Source organism: Macaca thibetana, chromosome 8, assembly GCF_024542745.1.
Source record: "Macaca thibetana thibetana isolate TM-01 chromosome 8, ASM2454274v1, whole genome shotgun sequence".
Classification (NCBI taxonomy): Eukaryota; Metazoa; Chordata; class Mammalia; order Primates; family Cercopithecidae; genus Macaca; species Macaca thibetana.
The window spans coordinates 83,981,259-84,003,978 of NC_065585.1; the positions used below are offsets into that span (position 1 = coordinate 83,981,259).

The window sequence follows — 22,720 nt, forward strand, 5'->3', positions numbered from 1 at the left end:
CATTTATCATAAATGCAAGTAGGTTCTACAACGCCACCATAATCAAAACTATAAATATCATACAGCGAAACATGCCATCTTTTGGCCAAATTAAATGTCTTCATTCATATTAGCCTATGATAAAAGACAAAGTTTTATCCACAAACTCTGTATATTTAACTTAACATCTTCCTACATCTTCAACAAAGGTTCAACCCCAAACTGGCCTCTCTCCTTATTCCCCAGCAGTCATCTGGGTTTCCTTCCTCCAGACAGTCGTGTACTGGCGGAAAACTAACTTCAAGAAACATCTTTTTAATATTATCAGTAATTAACTCATAAGTTACATCTATGTTTTTTAAAACTATAATACAAAGCATTTTGTAACAAATTCTTTTATTACTTTTTTTGCACCACCATGCTATTCTACATCATTGAGCACTGACAGTAATGACATGCTTCTGGCTCACATATTTTCCCTAAAAATCATTTGACTAACCAATTCTAAGTAGTTTATACATATGAGTGTACAAGACTCTTGATACTAGGACAGCATTCTAACTTGTAGGTAAACTTCAGATTTCAGATTGAAAAAAGATCACACTTAAGTAGTCATAAATTTCTACATTGTGTCCATTTTGATCACAGATCAATATTTAAGTACACATCAAGTTAGCAAAGAGAATGTAATATAAGAAAAAGTGCAGTGAGAAGACAAGCTATTACCAGACATGACATTTGTTTTACAAAATGAGAATGATGAAAATAATTTAAGTCTACCTATGAAGCTTTGAATTTTGTACTTGGTTTAATCAAAGATTACAAAAAGAAGCAGGCACCTACTCAGTTTTAAAATACAGTGTTTACTAAGGCCTAAGACTGCTGCACCCACTCATCTATATGATCTTAATGAGTTTAACTACCATAAATCAGTTGATAATAAAATTATGATCCAGATAAGGAAATCTAAATAATTAGGTATCATCAGGGATAATACTTGCATCATACTATACCTACCCACATTTTCAAGTTTCCTCCCCCATACCTGCTGCATCTCCAAACATACCAAATTCCCTACTTTATGCCCATTTCTCAGAAATCATTTGAAATGTCACTATCCCATTAAATAAATCTGAAGAATATAAATAAATGTTTGGCAAAAAAAAAAAAAATGTTCTGACAGACCACATATCTAAATTTTCTACTTCAAAAGCACACTCACAAGCGCTCTGTGCTTTGGTTGGGCACCTGTCTGGAACTCTCCATGTTCAAATGCCAAATTTCCTCAGCCCCAAAATCCTGCCATCCTAAGACAGTGAGATAACTTATGGCAAAAGTTCTTAAATACCACTTTGTACTCAAAACTGCTTAGATCATCATATCCAAATAACTTTTACTAGCTACATACAAACTGGTTATTTAGTAATGTTTAACCTTTCAGAATCATGTATAACACTTGTAGAATAAATCTAATTTTTCTGTTATTGACACTGGGGTCTACTTGAGGGTGGTGGGTGGGAGGAGGGAGAGGAACAGAAAAGATAACTCTTGGGTACTGGGCTTAATTCCTGGGTAATGAAATAATCTGTACAAAAAAACCCTGTAAGTTTATCTATGTAACAACCTTCACATGTACCCCCAAACTTAAAAGTTAAAATAAATAAACCTTGTTATCTTAATTTTGAAAGAATTCTTTTTCATTTTTTCATATTTTTCTTTGAAAAAATGATATCTTGTTTAAAGGTCAACCTGTAAATATAGACTATATTTCAATATTTCTTTCATCATAAAACATTTCAATGTCCCCATTATATCTCTATAAATGTGCACAGTGTCCCCAGGTAGGCAGGCACATCAAGACCTTGCTCGTTGCAGTGGGCCGAGATAGTGCCATTGCTCTCCAGCCTGGGCGACAGAGCGAGACTCTGTCTCAAAAAAAAGAAAGACCTTGCCTTTTATATCTCTCACTTGTACCCCCAATGCCAGACACAGTGCCTTAAAATAGCTGTGGAATTAGCCATTACCTAACATCTCAGTATATCACTAACACTCCTTCCTCCTGCCACAAAAACATGGAAGAGTCAATGACTATATGGGTTTCTTAAGACTTTATTCACATAAGTGAGGGTGGGTTTTGGATTGGGGTGGGGAATTAAAGTATCTTTCATCTCTCCGCTAATACTATACCATTCAAAAGAACTGCACACTGATGATACCTTTCCAGCTTTACAATTCCTTGTTTGTGTAGAGACCTGTTCCAGCTTTCAGAGTAGAACCTCCAAGGTAACATGGTCTGGCAAATTTCCCATCAACAGGGTCAAAGAATCCACAGTTTTTAAGCTATGCTTTTTTAGAGAGTTGCGCATTTTACTTAACTGTGGAGCACAGACTGGAAGAGAAAGGTATGAGACTGGAGCCAGGAAGACAAATTCAAGGGCTCATACAGGAGTTCGGTAAAAGACGATGGTGCTACAAAGAAGGAGACAGATATACTCAAGAGAGAGACTTGTTTCTGGATGAAGGAGAGTCTGGGATGATAACGAGGACTGTGACTTGAGTAACTGAGCAGATGGTAAAAACCATTCACTGAAATGTGGGGAACAGGAGAGAAGCAGGATTTATTTATTTGGTATGGAAGAGAGGTATAGAAAAAAATTCACACAGAGCTCTCCAGGAGACAGTACAATATGAAAGTAGAGAGCTCAAGAGAGAATGCTGAGCTGAGATATGGCCATTTAAGTCACTGACAAACAAAAGGAAGACAAAGTTGCAGCAGATGAGGTCAACCCAAAAGCATATTTAGAATGACAAGAGAAAAGAGCAAGGACAGAATCCTGAAGAATATCAACACTCAGAGGGCAGGCAGAGGAATCAGCCAACAAGGTAGGGGCAAACACCAAGAGAAAGCTTTAAGAAGGAAGTGACCAACTAGTTCAAATGCTACAGAGAAAGAAGCAAGGTAAGACAAGTGTCCATCAGATTCAACAAGTTGGATATTAACTCTGTTAAAAGTAGTTACTATGGGCTAGGCACAGTGGCTCATGCCTGTAATCCCAGCACTTTGGGAGGCCTAGGCGGGGGGATCACTTGAGGTCAGGAGTTCAAGACCAGCCTGGCCAACATGGGGAAACCTCATCTCTACTAAAAATACAAAAATTAGCCGGGCAGGGGTGGCACACGCCTGTTATCCCAGCTACTCGGGAGGCTGAGGTGGGAGGATCCCTTGAGCCTGGGAGGTCGAGGCTGCAATGAGCCATGATCGAGCCACTGCACTACAGCCTGGGCAACAAGCAAGACCCTGTCTCAAAATAAATAAATAAATAATAAAATAAAATGGGGATAATAATAGTATTTATTTCAGAATTATTAGGAGCATTAAGTACATTAGTATTTGTAAAGCACTTAGAACAATGTCTGCCACTTAGCACTATGTAAGCATTTGCTACATAAAATATACAATTAAACACTAACAGAAGTAGGCACGGAGGGAGAGAGGAGTAAGAAGGGGCAAAGACACAAAGCGGGAAATTAAGGAAACGTCTCCGAAGAGATGAGATGGGAGAGGCAGAACCCCCTGGGACACACAGGAAGGTGGGTGCAGATGGCAGAAGGAAATCAGCAGTGGACGTGCTTCCACTCTGATGGCTACAATTGGCTCAATGAGTTACGCAGGGTGTAGTGGTCATGAGGTGCTTATGTTAAAGAAAGAATCAACAGAACACTCTGGGCCCAATGAAGGTCTGAGACTGACTCTGAACTATAACTGAACCTGCACTACAAATAAATTCCTTTTCTCATTTGTAAAATACATATGATACCACCTACCTTTAATTCATCAGGCCAAATTAGATTGTGTGATGTAATGCACTTAACGCAATAGTTGGTAGATAATTAGCACTCAGTGCAGATGATCACACATTTCGTGTTTTAACCTGAAAAATTTAAATACACAAAATATTAAATTAGGCCATGTGGCCTTGATCCAGTTACTTAACCTCTCTGATTCTTGATGTATCTCCAGAATGGGGAAGTGGAAAGGAGGCTGAAGAGAATGGCAAAAGTCCCTTCACTCTCAGATACTAACTTTACTAGCTTCACAATTGGAAATATGCTAAGTATAGCTGTCCTCTTCTGAAATCCACACTTCTGGTGAAAGAAAAATATTTCAAATTTCAAGAAGCACAGATAATGGATAAAACATAATTATATAAATAAATCAAACACATGTTACGTAAATGATTCAGTGAAGCTTCAGTTTTAAATGCAAAATTACATTTTATGGGATATTTACCAGGAAACTATTAGAAATCAGAAAGTAACTGCTCCTCCCTGCAGGTAAATTAGAACCTGGTTTTGGTAGTAAACCTGTATACTTCTGATGCCAACTGTTATAAAACCATCACTTCTCAGAACACATTCGCTTGTTCTCACTGGAGGAAATCCCCCTGCTCCCCACCTAAAGGAAGGGAAGTTGGCACTGGAACGCCTGCCAGCACCACCTCCAGGAAAATGGCTCAGGTACCTCTCAGACCCAGTCCCATAAGCCTGGAGTGTTGGTCCTAAAACAAGTAAGTCAGCTGAAGCAATTTTCTCAGAAGAGTGAAACCTCTCACTACCCTTTACTCCTAAACAGGTCTGGCAGCACACAATCTCTCCCTAATCACCAACAATATAAGCTCTCTGCCACACAACTGTAACCCTTCCATCAAAATAACAATTCAAGGGTTCAGAATGTAACTGCAAGGGCATCCTATAATGCAGACGCTTAACATATTCTTTCCATTTCCCAATTATTTGCTGAAAAAATCTGAGTGAGAAGCAACCTCCATAATTTCCTTTTCCAATAATAAAATAGCTTAATGTCAACTGTCATCCCCAGGGATGCTGTGAGGATGACTTAACTACTTCGAATCCCTAACAAAAAATATGCTTAGCAATATAAAAAATATATACAAATTCAACTCTCTGCTAGATCTGTCTTGATGGTACACTTTGGGATACTACTCAGAATTCTTAAGTATGCAGATAGTAGAGAGATCTCATTAAGAAACCATAAGAAATTTCATCTTCACCCTTGATCTTGACTTCCACAATTTTTAAAAACCTTCAGGAGAGATAACCGAACATTCCTTTAAGACATCTTCATCCCTAACAACCTGCCATCAGTACATTTCCCCACATCTGGAATCTGGAATTTAAGAACTCAAGCTGCTGGTTGGGAGCCCTGTGGCTCTGAGGCCCTGGGCCATGGGCTCCTGCCCCTCTTTATCCCCAGGACTTATTGCTGTGACTAGGATAAAGCAGGTACATGAATGCACTTGTTGAAGGAGTAAAAGATAATTGTTCTTTTAAACAAATAATCCACCAAAATTTGAATTTCTGTTCTTAATATGGAAAGGCAAATTGGAAACACTTGAATGCCAGATTTGCACATTCTGTCCTTGCTTGTCCCAAAGCTTATCTGCCCTCAATTTCACATATCTAATAGCCCTGGGCCATCTATTTCAACACAGGCCTATGACTTAACATAAGCATTTTCTCTTCTTTAGTTTTTATTGACCTTTATCAAAAATTAAGTTTATAAATGTTAAAGTTTATAAAATCACCACTTCTCAAAGATTAATGATGTCCAATTGTGACATTTCTCCAACACTTTAGAACAGCTTAAAACAGTCATAGAGAAAAATGAAAAAAAAAAGGAATATAATGGCTGGGAAGGGATGCAGGAAAAAAGGAGAAATTTGGGGTGAACCAGTTGTAAAAAGCCAGCTAGATCTGGCTCAAACACTCTCTTTACCTCAGGCAAATTAAAGTAGCTCTTGAGAAACTTCAGCTTCCTCATCTATGAAAATTCGCATTCCATCACCTCCACCACCTCCCTCACAAGGCTACTTGGAAGCGATTCATTTAACTGTCACAAGTGGCTATTAACAAAATGCCTTGCATATGGCAGTCGGCAAATGTCAGTTGTTCTCCCTGCCATCCTGCACCAACCTTAATCTAGTCACCCAACTTTCCTTGCTCCCAGTTTAACCCCAAACATACAGGGTATCTCTGTAGGAGCTGATAATCTACAATACTCAAATGCTGTTACCCAAGTTCTTGTGCTGTAATAAGAATTAAACACTGCCTTTAAAAAATCACAACCACAGGAAACCTGCTGTCTTCCTAGGCCAGAAACAGGCTGGACAAAAGGGACAGGAAGGCTGTGAAGCAAACCCCCTGAAGAACCACCTTCCCAGATTATGAAGGGAATCCTCCTATCATGCCTCTAGAATCTCTGAATCATTGAACATGAGGGCTAAAAGACTTGAGACCTAAGCCAACTACTTAACCTCACAGAGAAATAGTAAGAAGGCAAATGCTTTGTTCAAGGCCACCCAGCCAGTCAGTGGCAGAGCAGAGGTGAGAACCCAGGCCTGCCTCTGAGAATTATGCTTGCATGGTGCTGGGTCCTGTGTGATAAATATCCTAAATTGTTAAAAAATGTGTCCACAATTTCTCCACTATGCAACAGGGTCTTCACAGACTAGACAACTATATTCAGATATAATTGGGAAAAACTTAACAAGCATTTGAGGCCTTACAACTTTAAAACAATACATCCAAATACAATCTATGGAGGAAGCTTAAAGTCACAACTTGAAGCAATTCCAAACAAGGTGGCATTCTAAAAACGTTCTAACTGTTGGCATTATCACTGAATGTGATGTCCCGTCTCAAGGTCACTATGTTGAAGGAAACAACATTCATTTACATAATTTCTGGCATATTAAGTCAACTATGTTAGGTTTTTTGCTTTTAACCAGCAGAGTACTTGCTTCCCCCAAATGGCTCTGAGTAGCCTGTCTATACACAGAGATGTGCTCTCTATGCCATCATTCCTACATTCCTTCTAGATGGTGGTTAAATGTCAGTAACCATTCCATTTGAGGGAGAGGAGAAGTAGATTGTGTAACTGAGGTGCAGGCTTTTTTCAAAGACCACCAGTTTTACCTAGGGGAGAAAAAAACAACTGAAAAACTACGGTTATACAGACTTGAGTATTTGGCAAACATTTCAAAAATGAACAAAATAAGCCTGTTACTTCCAAGAAAACAATTGACAGTTTTGTTGCCAATGATAAAATAAAATGAGTATTCGAATAAAATGGGAATTTTGGAAAACCTGTATCTACCACCAACAATTTGACAGTTTTCTGATACTTAAAAGGCTTTCTGATTAGATAGGTGGTAATACAAACACAATTTTTAAAAAATGATAAAATATGCCAGCATTTGAAAGATTTATGTAATTCATTAAACCAATAATTTCCAAATTACCAATGAACAATGTTATAAAACCACAGATGGTGAAAAGATCCATTCAAAGTGCAAGATAGACCAACAGATTTTAATGAACTCAAGCACAGAAATTTCACTCATACACTTTCAGATTCCACATTGAAACTACCTTTAAGCAGCTACCCCTTGTAGAGTTTTGATGTAGTGTCTAATTATCTAAGAAAGCTAAAAATTCCTCCCTTTTTAATTACATGTCCACATGAGACCAGATTTTCTTCATGTTCTTCAACCGAAATAACATATTATAAAAGACTGAATGTAGAAGCAGCTATGAGAATCTAGCTGTTTTCTCAAACCAGGCATTAAAGAGATTTATAAAAATAGGAAAGAATGTCACTCATTCTCAATAAACTTTTGTTTCAAAAAACAAAAGTTACACTATTTATATTAACTTGCACTGGATTTATGTTGATTTTAAATAAACTAAATATTTTTACACTTCTCAGATTTAATTTCAAATGCAGTAATTATCCATAGATCTAACCAACATAAACCAAAGCTCTTTGGGGTTCTCATGTGAAAACCATAGCTCTAAATGATTAGCAATCTTATTATGGGTTGATAACACTGTCGAAAATACAATATGCCAGTAATTATATATTTAAAACTTATACAACACAAAACATTTTAAGCACGGCAAAACAAATCCAAAAAAGACCTTTCAACTACAATACCCTGGACATGAAAAGCATGACCACAATCGTACCCATGGAGTAGAACTAGAAACTCAGTAATTTCCACTGTCTCAATCACCAAAAAAGCCACAGGCATCCTTGACAAGGCAGGGCCAGAATAAGGAGCCACAGATACTGTAATAAAGGGTTCTTAGCTAAACTGCCTGGCTTTCAAGAGAAGTTGCTGTGGGGATTGCAGAGAAGAGAAGTGGGTAAAGACCAATGTCCAAGCAGTCAGCAAATCAGATGACCAGGCCGTATCTGGTGAAGAAAAGGAAGGAAATACCTTACTTTTGCTTTGTAATTTACTATTAGAATACTTCAGCATTTCATTTGTTCTTCTCTTTTTGCAAAAAGAATGCAACATCCCTGACCCCAGTCCTATTCTGTATGAAACTACTCTGTATGAAAAGCAGGAGGACCTAAAAACTTTCATTTATGCATCTGACTTCAATAATCCCATGAAATAAGTAGAATAAATACTATCACCCTTTTACAGATAATGAAACTGAGGCTCTGAGTTTAAATAACTTCCTAGTTGGGTGGGAGAGCCACTATCCCTACCCCATCTCCCAGCGTTTGCCTGAAGCCTCTCCGACACACCACCTAAACCAGTGTTCTCCAAACATGGACCAGAATCAGCAGCATCAGCACTGCTGGGGAACTGGTTAGAAATGTGACTTCTCATGTCAATCCTAAATCTGAAATTCTTGGAGTAAGCCCTGGCAGTCTGCTTTACCAAGCATTTTGATGCACAAACCACTGGCCTAGAAACAATAATGCCTGAGGCAGGCACCCAACCACCAGGACTGTGGTTCTCCAACAATCTGTCTGCCAGAGCTCCATAACAAACTTCATAGCCTGGGTGGTTTAAACAGAAATTTATTTCTCACAGTTCTGGAGACTGAAGTCCAAGACGAAGGTACTGGCAAGGCAGGATTCATTCTGAGGCCTCTTCTCTTGGCTTAGAGGCAGCCACCATCTCACTGTGTGCGCACTTGGCCTCTTTTTTGTTAACTGGGAGAGCCAGCTCTCTCTTCTCCTCTTTGTATAAGGCCACCAGTCCCATCAGATCATGATCCTACCTTATGACCACCTTATGACCTCATGTAATCTTAATTACTTCCCTAAAGGCCCTATCTCCAAATACAATTGCCTTGGGGATTAGGGGTTTCAACATATGAGTTTGGGTGGGAGAGAGTGACACAATTCAATCCATAAGACCAACCAGAAGGAAAATGCCCAGGCTCCAAGCCAAAGCTGATGGGACCTCACTTCACAGGCCTCAACATGGAGTGACAAAGAGAAAAGGGTCCACTTGGAAAAGCAGCAGCTGCCAAGAGAATCCCAGCACTGATGAAGATCCAGGTTGCTGAGCAGGGCTCTCAGGGACTCCCACAGAAAAAGGAGGAGGGAAAGTAATTTCCCACACAGGTGCTGCTGCTGACGATGGCAAGCATTTCCTGGACATTTACTCACATGCCAGGCCCTGTGCTAAGGCTTCAGATGCACTCGTTCGTTTAATCCTTATTACCCCCATTAGAGGAATGGAAACTGAAACGCTCAAAGGTTAAGTAGCCTGCCAAGGGGCCACTGCTGGCGAGCAGCAGCAATGGGAATAATCCCTGAGACTGCTTTCAGAGACAGCCGTCTTAGCCTCTACTCTCTCTCTACCAGAATGGAGAAGGGCGCACAGGCTCGAGGCGATGATATTCAGTCACGGAAGGCGATCACAGAAGCTGGAGGCTCAAGAGCACAATGGTGCAGAGGACAGGCTTTAAGGAAACACAGAGGGTCAAAAACACACATGGAATGATACTTGACTTCACTGGTAATCAAAGAAAGGCACCTATCAAATTGGCAAAAGACACTAAGGTCCACAGTTGGTGAGTGCAAAGAAAAAAACAAAAAGGGTAACTCGTACACCAATGAAAGGAGTGTGAACTGATATGGCCTTTCTGGGGTCAATCCAGGAACATGTACCATATTTAAAATGAACATGGTCTGTGACCCTGTAATACCCCTTTCTAGGAATTTATCTCAATATGCAAAGAGAGGTATATAAAAGGCTAATGATCTTTACAGCCGTGCCATTTTCAATAGTGAAACACTGAAATGAACCAACTGGCCATTGAAAGAGGACAGATAAGTGAAATTATATGGAACAGGACATAGTCATTTGACCTAGCTGAAAAAAATCAGAGCTCTGTGTGTTAGTATGAAAAGATCAGCCACAGTATTTTGGGAAAAAAGGAGCTGCATATCTATAATATGCTCACACTCTGCAACCTTTCTCCCATTAAAAACCTAAAAGATTAATTAAGGTATCTGAATTTATCAGGAGTGGGGGCTTTCACTTTCTACTTCATGAATGTTTTATGGCTTGAATATTTTAGAATAAGCATACTTACAATCAGCCAGATGTTAGAAAAATAATTAATTATAATTTTTTTGCCTTTGTCAAAGAGATCTGGTGTCCATCCAAGTTCTGCTAGCTGATAACCCTCACAAGGCCTCAGTTTCCTTTCAGGTTAGCGGGAAGACCTGTGGGGATGAGAAGTTGGTTGCCCGATTTTATCTCACAATGGACTCTCTGCTCTTTCACAGGACTCACTGGAGCTGGGCTTCACAGACTGCCGTTTGAGGAGGGTCCCCCAGTGCTGGAGCTCCCTGAGGGCAGCTGCAGAATGTGTCTTGTACACCTTTATTACCCCAGGGCTTTATTTATTACCCAGGGCTCCCAGAGTGTGCAGTACAAAGGTTTGATCCACTAATAATTCATGGAGAAGACAGACTAGCTCCTAACATATTTAATCAATACTAATAATGTAAGAATGTGTCAGTCTGGGACTGATGTCCATTTCAAGAAAATTCTGAAAAAAAAAAGTTTATAAATCTTTGATCCCCCTCATATGTTCCAAACATTTTAAAGACATAAAATCAATGAATCTACCTAAATCTAACAATTGTGGAACTTCAAAATGAAAGGTGTCCAAATTTTCCATATTCCTGCTCTGGAACTTTACAAAATATTTTCAGCCTACTCATCTGAAATCATAATTTAGACTTACTTGAATCAAAAAAGGAAGTCTGCCAATCTCCAAAGCTTCCTACACTGTGGGTGACAAAAATCCTTTCCCATATCCAAATAGTGTCATGCATCACTCCAGCGTTAGTTTAGAATGCAAGAGGCTACCTGTAAACATAGTCATGTGTCACCTAATGATGAGGATATTGTCTGAGAAATGTGTCGCTAAGTGATTTTGTCTTTGTGCGAACATCACAGAGTGCACTTACACAAACCTAGATGGTACAGCCTCCTACACACCTAGGCAATATGATACAGCCTACTGCTCCTAGGCTGCAAACCTGTGCAACATGTTGCAGAATACTGTAGGCAACTGCAACACAGTGGTATCTAAACATAGAAAAGGTACAGCAAAAATACAATATAAAAGATTAAAAGCGATACACTTGTATAGGGCACTTACCATGAATGAAGCTTGTAAACTAGAAGTTGCCCTGGGAGAGTCAGTGAGTGAGTGAGTGGTGGGTGAGTGAATATGAAGGCCTAGGACGTTACTGCACACTGCTGTAGACTTTATAAACATTGTATACCTAGACTACAATGAATTTATGAAAATTCTTTCTTCAATAAATTTATCTGGTTACTGTAACTTTATTCTATAGACTTTCTTTAACCTTTTGACTCTTTTACAACTTAAAAAAAGAACACATTGTATAGTCATACAAAAGTATTTTCTTTATGTCTTTATTCCAAAAGCTTTTTCCTATTTTTAAATGTTTAATTTAGTTTTTTACTTTTCAAACTTTTTTTTTTTTTTTAAGATGGAGTCTCACTCTGTCTCCCAGGCTGGAGTGCGATGGCACAATCTTGGCTCACTGCAACCTCCACCTCCCAGGTTCAAGAGATTCTCCTGCCTCAGCCTCCCGAGTATCTGAGATTACCGCCTGCCACCACACCCAAGCTAATTTATTTTTTTAGTAGAGATGGGGTTTCGCTATGTTGGCCAGGCTGGTCTCCAACTCCTGACCTCAGGTGATCCAACCCAGCTTGGCCTCCCAAAGTGTTGGGATTACAGGCACGAGCCAACACGCCCGGCTTCAAACTTTCTTGCTAAAAACTAAGACAGAAATACACATTAGCCTAGACCTACACAGGCTGGGATCTTCAATATAACTGTCTTCCACCTCCACATTCTGTCCCACTCTGAAGACTGGAAGGTCTTCGGAGGCCATAACAGGCATGGAACTGTCATCTCCAATGATAACAATGCCTTCTGGAATATCCCCGAAGGACCTGCCTGAAGCTGTTTTACAGTTAAATCAAAAAAAACAAAAAAAAAGGTAAAAGGGGTATACTCCAAAATAACAATAAAAAGTATAGTATAGCAAATACAAGAACTAGTAACATAGTTGTTTACTGTTATTATCAAATATTATGTACTGTGCATAATTTTACATGCTGTATTTTTATAAGACTAGCAGTACAGTAGGTTTGTTTATACCACCATCACCACAAACCCATGGGTAATGTGTTGCTCTATATTATGATGACTACAGTGTCACTGGACAACAGAAGTTTTCAGCTCCATTACGGTCTCATGAGACCACTGTTGTGTATGTAGCCCATCGCTGACCAAAACATCATTACATGGCACATGACCGTATAATGAACCTTCAGTCAGTCAACTTTCAGGGCTAGTTACTTTATACTTTTCAGCTCATGCCACCTGCCCTTCCCCTACACCCGTAAGGTTTAACTACATAACCACCTAAGTGGCAGCATGACCAAAAGGAAAGTAACAGTAAAGAAGCTAGGGTCACATACTGTGCCACTACAAGGCCTGACCTATATCAAGACCACAGTTACTTTCTCTCTAGATAAACAAAATACATAGCGCTAGAAATACTCTTGAAACAAAAATGTGAAATAACTTTGTGCCCTCAGAAAAGTTCTACACAAAGTTACTGCCAGGTCTAATAACTAACCAAAGTGTTTATCTGCAGGAAACAAGTAACTAAATGGAAAACACCACAATGATAAACTTTCATTTACAAGCAAGTAAATCACTATAATTCCAACTTGACAGTAAACTAATGTTATTCTAATAATTTTCTTTTCAAATGAAATAACTCACCTTTACCAAGTGATCAAACTAAGTATCACCAGTAAATGGGACAAATGAACATTATGTACCCAGATGCAATGACCTGAGGGAAGATATATCATCATTCATGCATTACTCCAGGAAAAAAAAAAAAAAAAAAAAAAAAAAGGCTTAAGGTAGATGTAACATGAGGGGAAAAAAATGTGTAATTTGCTGATTAGGACTGTCTCAAAGAGAAAACACTGTCTTTAATTTCTGAAAGTCACTATAACAGTATTTGCTATCTTGCTTACAAAGTTTCATCAGGTATACTATGCCAAAAAGTGTGCTACAGAGAACTGAAGACATTTTTCCCTGTAATGATTAGCTCCCATATAATTTTAAGTGACAAATATGTATTGTGCACCTACCATCTGTCAAACACTGTTCTAGGCACTGGAGATCCATCAGTAAACATTATAGACAACGATTCCTTCATGTAGCTTAATTAAATTCTAGTGTGGAGAGAGTCAAATAAGTAAATAACTAAAAAGTAAGACAGAAAAACCAAATCACAGCAGGCGGACAGGTTGGAGGAAGGGGGTGCAATTTTAAATAGGGTGGTGAGGGGTTGCCTCACAGGGAAGATAGTTATGTATGATCGTGAAGGAACTGAGTCAGCCCAGTAGGCCCTAAGAGGCCCTGACAGTGTCTGAGGAGGTCAGAGCAACTGTGGAGACTGAGAGGGGAACCGGTACCTGAGCATCTAAAGGACAGCAAGGACAAAATGCGGTGTCTCATGAGATTCTGGATGGGGGAGGCTGGAGCAGAGGGTGCTTCTGTGAGGGCTGAGGTTTTGCCTGAAGAAGGTGGGTCACGGAAGTGTTTTCAGCAGAGGAGAGACATGATCCAACTCTGGCTCTGAGAGATGACTTTGACTGCTAACATTGGAAACAGACTGCAGGCAACACAGGCAGCAGCAGGGAGAGCAGTTGAGGAGCTACTGCAGTAACACCGCCAAGGAAAAAAGGCCGCGGAGCCGGGTGGAAGAAGTGGAGAGAAAAGGTATCAGATTCTGCATATACTCTGAAGGCAGAGCCAGAGGCTCAAATTCAATGTAGCCTGTGAAAGAGTCAAGGAGGACTCCAAGGTTTCAAATACCACAATGTGATGAAGGTTCTGAAAACAACCGTCTCTGAAAGTACTTTAACATCTGCTGTCTCATTTTGCACCAAAGTCATATGAAGTAGGCTGTGAAGGTGCAGTGTCACCACCTTTCACGAAGGAAGACAGGGCGTGGGGAGAGTTAACTGTTCTGTCCATATACATAGTGGTATTAGAAACAAAATAATAGCCTGTATTTTCTAGCCCAAGTTTGGGGTTTTTTTCCATTATACCATGTGGCTAGACGTTTTGTTTTGTTTTTCTAAGGTAGAGTGTTGCCATATACTGGAGAAATCCTGCTACAGGGAGTTTCAGATGGCTCCCTTGATCCAGCGGCTAACATGATTCAGTCGCGGCCCCAAAGGGAAGCTCCTGTGGCCAAGTGGAAGCCAAAAAGAGGAAGGGGCCGGGCACGGTGGCTCACGCCTGTAATCTCAGCACTTTGGGAGGCCAAGGAGGGCGGATACCCTGAGGTCAGGGTTTGAGACCAGCCTGGCCAACATGGTGAAAATCTGTCTCTACTAAAATACAAAAAGTAGCTGGGCATGGTGGCAGGTGCCTGTAATCCCAGCTACTCGGGAGGCTGACGCAGAATCCCTTGAACTCGGCAGGCGGAGGTTGCAGTGAGGTAAGATCCGCCATTGCACTCCAGCCTGGGCGACAGACCAAGACTCCCCCCGCCAAAAAAAAGGCAGAGCCCTCTGTGTGCTGGAAAGGCCCCTCCCTGAGTTGGTGTCTGATTCTATGAGGGATACATACAATTGGAAAGCCAGCAATAGTTCATCTAGCCTTATTAATAAAAATGCACTCGAACGTTTAGCCCAAAGCTGTTAGCTCTTCACTCTCATTGGTCTCAGGAAGCAAATCGTGTCAATGTGGCTGCTCTTATTTTTTAACATCAGCTATAAAACTCTAATGTCTTTCTCCGATCACATTTCTCACTGATCAAGAAGAGCCATGCATTGAGCAATCCCACCAACACAAAAAACAAACCATTCGGACAGAGTATTTCTCTTTCCTATTCTTGTGGCTGCCGGCAGACTATTCCCTCCTGCCCCTCCCCGCTATGGCGCCTGCGCCCTCATGCTCCACCGCATTCATTCATTCATCCACCGAGCACCTTTCTGATAGAGCTATGTCAGCAACAGGCATTACCACCCCCTTCTCCCCAGGGCAGACCTGGAACACAGATTTACAAGTGGGCTGTGGGCTACGAAGGCAAAACAGGCTGCTGAGGTCAAGTTACGGGGACCTAGCCGGGGATCCATCCAGAGAAGGCCTCCCGAGACGACCAGAGTGAGGAAGAGCGGGAGCCATGAGGGAGGGCAGGTGGCAAGCAGGGCTCCGGCTCAGAGCAGAGGGCGTGGCCTGTGCAGCACCTGAGGCCAAGAAAGGGCGGAACCAGGCCGAGAAGGGGGGATAGTGTGGCCATTTCGAGAAGCCCAGGGGCCAGGACGGCTGAGGGCTGAGCCAGGTGCCAGCGCTGGAGATGACCCTACAGCGGTGCGCACGGGCGCGATGTGGCCTTGCTGACTCCTGCCCACTTCGCGCCCAGTCTCAGCGTCCGGAGGCCCGGCAGTGTGGGGGCCTTCTCCCGGCCGCCATGTTGTCAGGCCAGGTGGGGCTCGGCCTTCCGGTCAGGAAGTGGCCGGAGCTCCGGGGCCTGAGCCACTGAGGCGGGCACGAGGTGAAACGAGCGCCCCGAGTGGGTGGGAGGCCACGGTGCCGGCAGCGAGGGCCTTGCGAGGGCCTTCCGCGTGCCAGCGATGACCCCGCTCCGCCCTGCGTCCCCAGGGGACGCCCCGCCCCCGGGGGGCCCACTCGCCGTCCTCATGTCCTGGCGCGGGCTCCGGGCGCTGACCCATCCCGGAAGCGCGGCCCAGCCCGGCCCACCCCGCCCGCCGAGGCCTGGCTCTGCCCCAGCCCTCCCCCCAAGCAGCCCTGGGAGTCTGAATCTGGGGTTTTGGAATGAAGGCATGCCTTTTTTTCTTAACTGCCTTTTTATTGAATATTATTTACGTCTGCTATCTTTCTACAAAGAAAGAAAACGGGGGTTGGGAGTGGAGGTGGGAGGGGGAAGCAAAATAAGGAAAGAAATCACATCGAAATTCCTCACTCATATTCAGGCAGGCAATGAGAAGCCGATCTAAGATGTTAAGCTGAGAAGTGACAAGACCTGGTCTTGTGGGAAAGGTCACTTAGATCCCAGTGGGATGCATTTTCCCTGGCTTCTCCTGGAATCCGTGTTAGTTTACCCTAGGCAGCAACAGCTCTAGAAGAGCTCCTCATCAACGCCCACCACCTCCTCCAAACCTCTGGCCGCCAAACAATCTTAATACTGACACACTAGAGAGAACGTTCCTTTTGTAAATAAAATAATGTTTTGACCCTGTCATTCTCTTTTCAGAATTCTACGATTGCTGCTGAAATCAAATCAAACCTACTGATCCTAACTGTCTAACAATTGCCTATCACCCTCTATATTCTAGCTAACAAAGCATGCTTACGAATCCCTTCTCAAATATAGTACTGCCTTTCAATTAAAAAAAAAAAATTTCTGGCCGGGGGCAGTGGCTCACGCCTGTAATCCCAGCACTTTGGGAGGCCAAGGCAGGCGGGTCACGAGGTCAGGAGTCGAGACCAGCCTGGCCAATATGATGAAACCCCATCTCTACTAAAAATACAAAAATTAGCCAGGCGTGGTGGCGTCCGCCTATAATCCCAACTACTAGTGAGGCTGAGGCAGGAGAATCGCTTGAACCCAGGAGGCAGAGGTTGCAGTGAGTGGAGATGGCGTCACTGAGTCCAGCCAGGGCGACAGAGTGAGACTGTCTCAACGACGACAAAAAAACAAAATGTCCACAAAAATCTCTATAGCAATTTAATCTGGAAATAGTTCTTCCTTTTTTTTTTTTTTTTTTTTTTTGAGACAGAGTGTCACTCTGTTGCCCAGGCTGGAGTACAGTGGCACAATCTCGGCTCACTGCAACGTTGCACTCCACCTCCGGGTTCAAAAGCAATTCTCCTGCCTCAGCCTCCCCAGTGGCTGGAATTACACATACCTGCCAATATGCCCAGCTTTTTGGTTTTTTTGAGATGGAGTCTTACTCTGTCACCCAGGCTGGAGAGAAGTGGCGTGATCTCGGCTCACGGCAACCTCCGCCTCCTAGGTTCAAGCAATTCTCCTGGCTCAGCCCCCCAGGTATTTGGGATCACAGCCACACGCCACCACACCCAGCTACTTTTTTGTATTTTTGGTGGAGAAGGAGTTTCACCATATTAGCCAGGCTAGTCTCGAACTCCTGACCGTGGGTGATATCCCAAAGTGCTGGGATACAGGCGTGAGCCACCGCACCCAGCCATTTTTATATATTTAGTAGAGATGGGGTTTCACCATGTTGGCCAGGCTGGTCTCGAACTCCTGACCTCAAGTGATCTGCCCGCCTCAGCCTCCCAAAGTGCTGGCATTGCAGGCATGAGCCACTGCACCCAGCCAGCTTCCCTTTTACTGATACAACTTGAAGTATTTTAAAATAAAATACTATGCTACCTGGGATTTGCTGCTAAATAATACAGGACATGGAAAACACCAATGAGAATGTGAATAAACAAGGTAGGCCTGAGTTAATGGACTTTATGAGGGATGCAGGAGGGCCGATTCTGCTGGTGTCTACTTTTACATGTTAGAAAGGTTCTGCTGTTTGGGTATCTGAAGCATCTCAGAGTCCTCAAACATTGTAAAAATTCTTCTTTTTTCCTATTACTTTTCCCTATAAAATATGATGTTGCTTAGAATAATACCAAACACCACCCTCCATGATTAAGCTGTAGAAGTTCAGTCAACAAACATTTCAAAAAAAACTAATTTTAAAGCAAGTTATGCAATGAAGCATCTGTAATTATTTTTTCAAAACTGTCCTGCCTAAACGTCTTCCTTCCACCAAAATTATTGTAATGAAACAACTGTAGTTGCCATTTGCAGCTTTAAAAGCTGCCGTTAATCTGTGTTAACATATACCTATGTATTTCCAAATAACCTTCTTAAATCAACTATGTATCTTCCACATCATTTGGAACACCCACCTCTGCATATGGAAGATGTTCATCAAATGTGGTGCACCAACTTACACAATCAGTGACTTTCAAGGTTGTAAAGGACAGTCAAGGCTCTCTATAATCAACCAGCCATTTGGTGGTTTTGTTTTCAGATTAATGTGTACACGCAATCTGTTAAGGTTGAATGGGTAACTTTGTTCTGGATACTATGTATCACATACAGTAGGAAAAATGGGAGACCAACAAAAGCATCCTCAATCTACAATGGTAGGATCAACTGCCTTCCTAATACCTCACTCTAAATAATTATCACTCTAGAAAATAAAATAACGCTAATATGTCTGTGTCATATTATAACTTCTATGGTAGGCAATTATAGGCTACAAAGAAATTTTGTACTTGACATCTTCCGAATCACATTTTTTACCACAGAGTGTTCAGTTGTTGGAGGTGCCCCACAATTAGCGAGAGGAATAACACCATTTCTATTCCTCGCTCAACACTTAAAGTCAAAGTCATCAAATAACGAAAGATTTCATTACCACCCTGTACTGACAGAGACCAATATTAATTATTATTTGAATTAACCTCTGAGCCATGGTTTTCATCAGTACTCAGAAAAGACAGGGACAATTTCTAATTACATGCCACCCTCATTATAAGTCACTAGGCCGCCAAGCTGTATCTGATGAGACTGCTACAGTTTGTTTTGAAACTGCTCTGGACTCCATTATAACCTTCTCATCTCCTCCACAAGGAAATGGAATTCTGCAGGCCACAGAGATGCTTTCCCCAGGAGTTATCACTTTTTCCTTTAAAATTGTGACGTGGGACTATAATTAAGCCTACTACTAAAAGTCCTTAAATACAAAGTAAATAGTTATTTGATGTTTACACTTTAAAGCTGGACAGTCACAGTCTTTTAATAGCCCTCCTTGTCCACAAGATCTTAGAGGTACTTGTACATGGAGCACAACTGCAGGGAACACAGGTTTTCACAGCCTCACGCTCACCATATGTCAACTGGTCTATTTTACTTAGTGTAAAAGTAACTTTTGATATAAAAAAAGGACAAAAACCCAACAGTAAAGACGACGAAGAACCAAAAAAATATATTTTATTACCCTCTTTCATTGCCTAGTGTAACTTTCCAAAGCTAATAAACTCAATAGTTTCCTGTGCATCCCTTCCTGCCTAGGTGAGCTTGTGCAGATGGGTGTCTGCACATAGTATGCATTTTCCAGTTCTTTTTTACGCAGGACACTAAGAGCTGGCCATCACAGCCATACATCGCCATCACAGCTGGAGCTGTTCCTAAGTGAAGTCTTGGTGTTGCCCTCTTACAATTACACTGCTCTCTGAGGTACACACTGTATTCTATTCTTTTAAAATGCACCATTTTTAAATCCAACAGGCTTCAGGCTAATCATCCATGACAAATATTTGCATTTAAAATACCTCAAGATTAAGGATTTGGGTATGGAAAACAATGTCAAAGGGTAGTGGAAAGCAGATAAAAATGAATCTGGGTTCTTAACAACAGAAAAGACGCTGAGTTTTTGAATCTTGAAATCAACTGCACGCTAGAAAGGCAATTTACCAACTTGCACACAGATGGTACAGTGAAGAAGGAAAGATGTCCATCTTTCACAGGCAGAGACAGAGCTACATGGGGTGTCTTGAGTGAATCGATGACGTACATGACTATGCGCACTGCAGGCATGGCGCCTGCCCTCTATGGGCTGACTAGTGCTTCCAGCATGAGTGACTTCTGTGTTGCCAAAAAGAATACAGCTACTTGGACTATCACCATCAGTATGACCAAAAAAAAGTTTTCATTTCAAAGTCTGCACAAGAATTATGATCAACTAAGAACATGTATTTTGAAATCTAAAATGTTTTTCTTGAATACCCTCTTCCCCACTGCCTCCTCTCACTGTTGTGAACAGAAGAGAATATTTCATCTAAACAAAGTGTAAAGAAAAAAGTGACACTGGGAGAATTCTTTCCCCCAAAATGGAGTGGATTTTTGTAATTACTCCAAGAACAACTATTATAAGCAATACTAAGATAATAAAAATCTGAAATTTAAAAAAATAATGAAAAGTATTCCCAGTAACCCATCTTTACAATCTCCAATCTTAAATACTCCATTACTAACAAATTAGGTATACATAAATTTATACAAATTATTACTATAAGACACATTTTAAACTCTGTAGGAGAACTGCTATCTTTAAATGGTATTTTCTATTATCATTGCTATTGAAGATTAAATTGGGCTTTGAAAATTGTATTTAAGATACAACATGATGCTTCCATATACTTATAGTGAAATGGCTACTATACAGTCCAGCAAATTAAAATATCGATCATCTCAAATAGTTTCCCTTTTTTGAGATATGAATAAATTATAACTAAAGATTTCTTTTACACTCAAATACAGTTTAAATTTCTATTTAAAAACTTAAATATACATAGGATGTGTCAGATTGAACTTGCTGCTATAAATTAAAAGTAAACAAGGAATTCTTCATGAACTCAATCTAGTCAGAAAAGCAAAAAAGAAAGTAACAATGACACTCATTCAGCATATTTCAGTTGCAAGTAACTTTTACCTAAGAGTTTTTATTAATTTTCGATTCAACCAAAACCTGTAAACCTACTATTCTAAGCTGTATGCTGGCTGCTACAGGGATACAAAAATAAAGTGAATAAACGTTGGTGATTTTTATACTATGTTTATCATCTCCACCTTCCTCTAACTAAGCTGAGTTCCAGTCAAGCATATGCAAGATTTCCTTCTTTAAGGGCATCCACCATTTTATCAAGTTATCAAAATATTACAAGCTACACAAATGCACCTGGGTTATTGCTTAGGTAATGTTACAATGAAGCTACCTATTTTAGAAATCAGATCTTAACCCTTTAATAGGAAAATAATAAAACAGCCCTAGGCTGCCTTCAAAGAACTTGTAATGTAAAAGAAGAAAACAGGAACGTAGATAATGAAGTGCAATAAAATCTTAGGAATTATGCAAAAGGAAAGAGCCCCAGTCAAAGAGAGGAGCAACAGAGCAATGAGTCACCCCAGGAAAGGAAGGGCCAGCAAAGTCTCCACAGGGACAGGCGAGCCACTAGTGCGTTGTAAGACGCTGCCCTATTTACCTCTGTACCTCACTTGTGTGTTTACTGGCTACACAGCCTAGGTACGTAGGGACATGTGCCCCCAAATAACTAGAATGAAAGGACAATGTAAGGTAAGGAAGTTGCATTCAGTTGAAAAGAGTCAGAAATGGCTTTACAGAAGAGGTAGTATTTGAAACAGAACCTGAAAATAAGCAGAATTTCGACAGGCAAAGCTGGGTTTCAGTGGACAAAATGGTACTTGAAATAGGGCGAAGCAAAAGCAAGAGGCATGAAAGAGGGAAATGACTGAGTGTTTAGGGACCATGAATAATCCAGTTAGGCCTGTTGTGGACTATATTTAAAGAAGAGCAGATCCAACAGTTAGAAATGTAGCGAGGCAGTAGGGGAGGCCTGCATCCCAGGTGAAGGGAGGCAATCTGTTTTCAAGGGTTAAATGCAAAGCTGGGTGTCCAGAAGTGTGAGCCGATAAGATGCAGGCACCAGAGAGACTGAGAAGTCTCTGCACAAGTCCAGAAGAGAAGGCAGTAGACACTGAAAGGCAGGCAGGATGTGAGAGGCAATGTGGGGAGATAAAATCTACAGACTTTGCCAACATTCTGGATATGGAGGATTGCAACAGGAGAGAAAGTCAGAGATGAAATGGCGATTGTATTCCTGGGTGACTTGGAGAATGGTTGGGGAGAAAGCCAGGTGTGATTTTAAATACCTCATACTCAAAGCACAGCTCAGCTGTCACCCTTCCCAGTGTAAAAATAGTCCCAGATTCATTCAAAAAGTCCTCCTTGGGCATCTTCGCGTCTTCTCTATTTCACCTAGACCAAATTCTTCCTGGTTCCTAAATACAAAACTCGGCTGCTTTACGCACCGCCCTTCTACCTTTATCACCGCTCTCTCTGGTTATAGTACATTCTTTAAATCCTGCACAAAAGCTAATTCCTCCAGGAACCCTCACCCACACTTTAACTGGCTACATATAATAAACACTTGAGGTCTTCATGCTTTGACAGACTATACACAGCATTTTATTCAAACTTGCATGTACCTGGCATCCTGCTTTGCCATAGTAGGTTGTCGGTAAGTGCTGGTCATCGATTAATAGTTACCCAATTCTGGTCATCAATTCTTCACAGTTACTATTAAAATCCCTCAAAGTAGATTCTTATACAAGAGGAACTTGTAAACTTTATTTATCCAATCCATTAGTAAGTAAATGAGCTATCAGTTACATTAAGACAGACATCTA

The 22,720-nt window shown here is 41.2% G+C and overlaps 1 protein-coding gene across 5 annotated transcripts in view; it reads right to left on the reverse strand.

Moving 5' to 3' along the window:
- The window catches only part of CHD7 (chromodomain helicase DNA binding protein 7), a 192,035-nt gene that overhangs the window by 141,102 nt on the left and 28,213 nt on the right, over positions 1–22,720 (reverse strand). The window contains exon 1 of one of the 5 annotated variants that reach the window (XM_050802154.1): positions 3,805–13,225. The exons of the other annotated variants lie outside the window; for them this stretch is intronic. The gene's annotated coding sequence lies outside the window, so the exon portion shown is untranslated. Of the gene's footprint in view, positions 1–3,804; positions 13,226–22,720 lie in introns of those variants that run through there. 5 annotated transcript variants of the gene reach the window in all.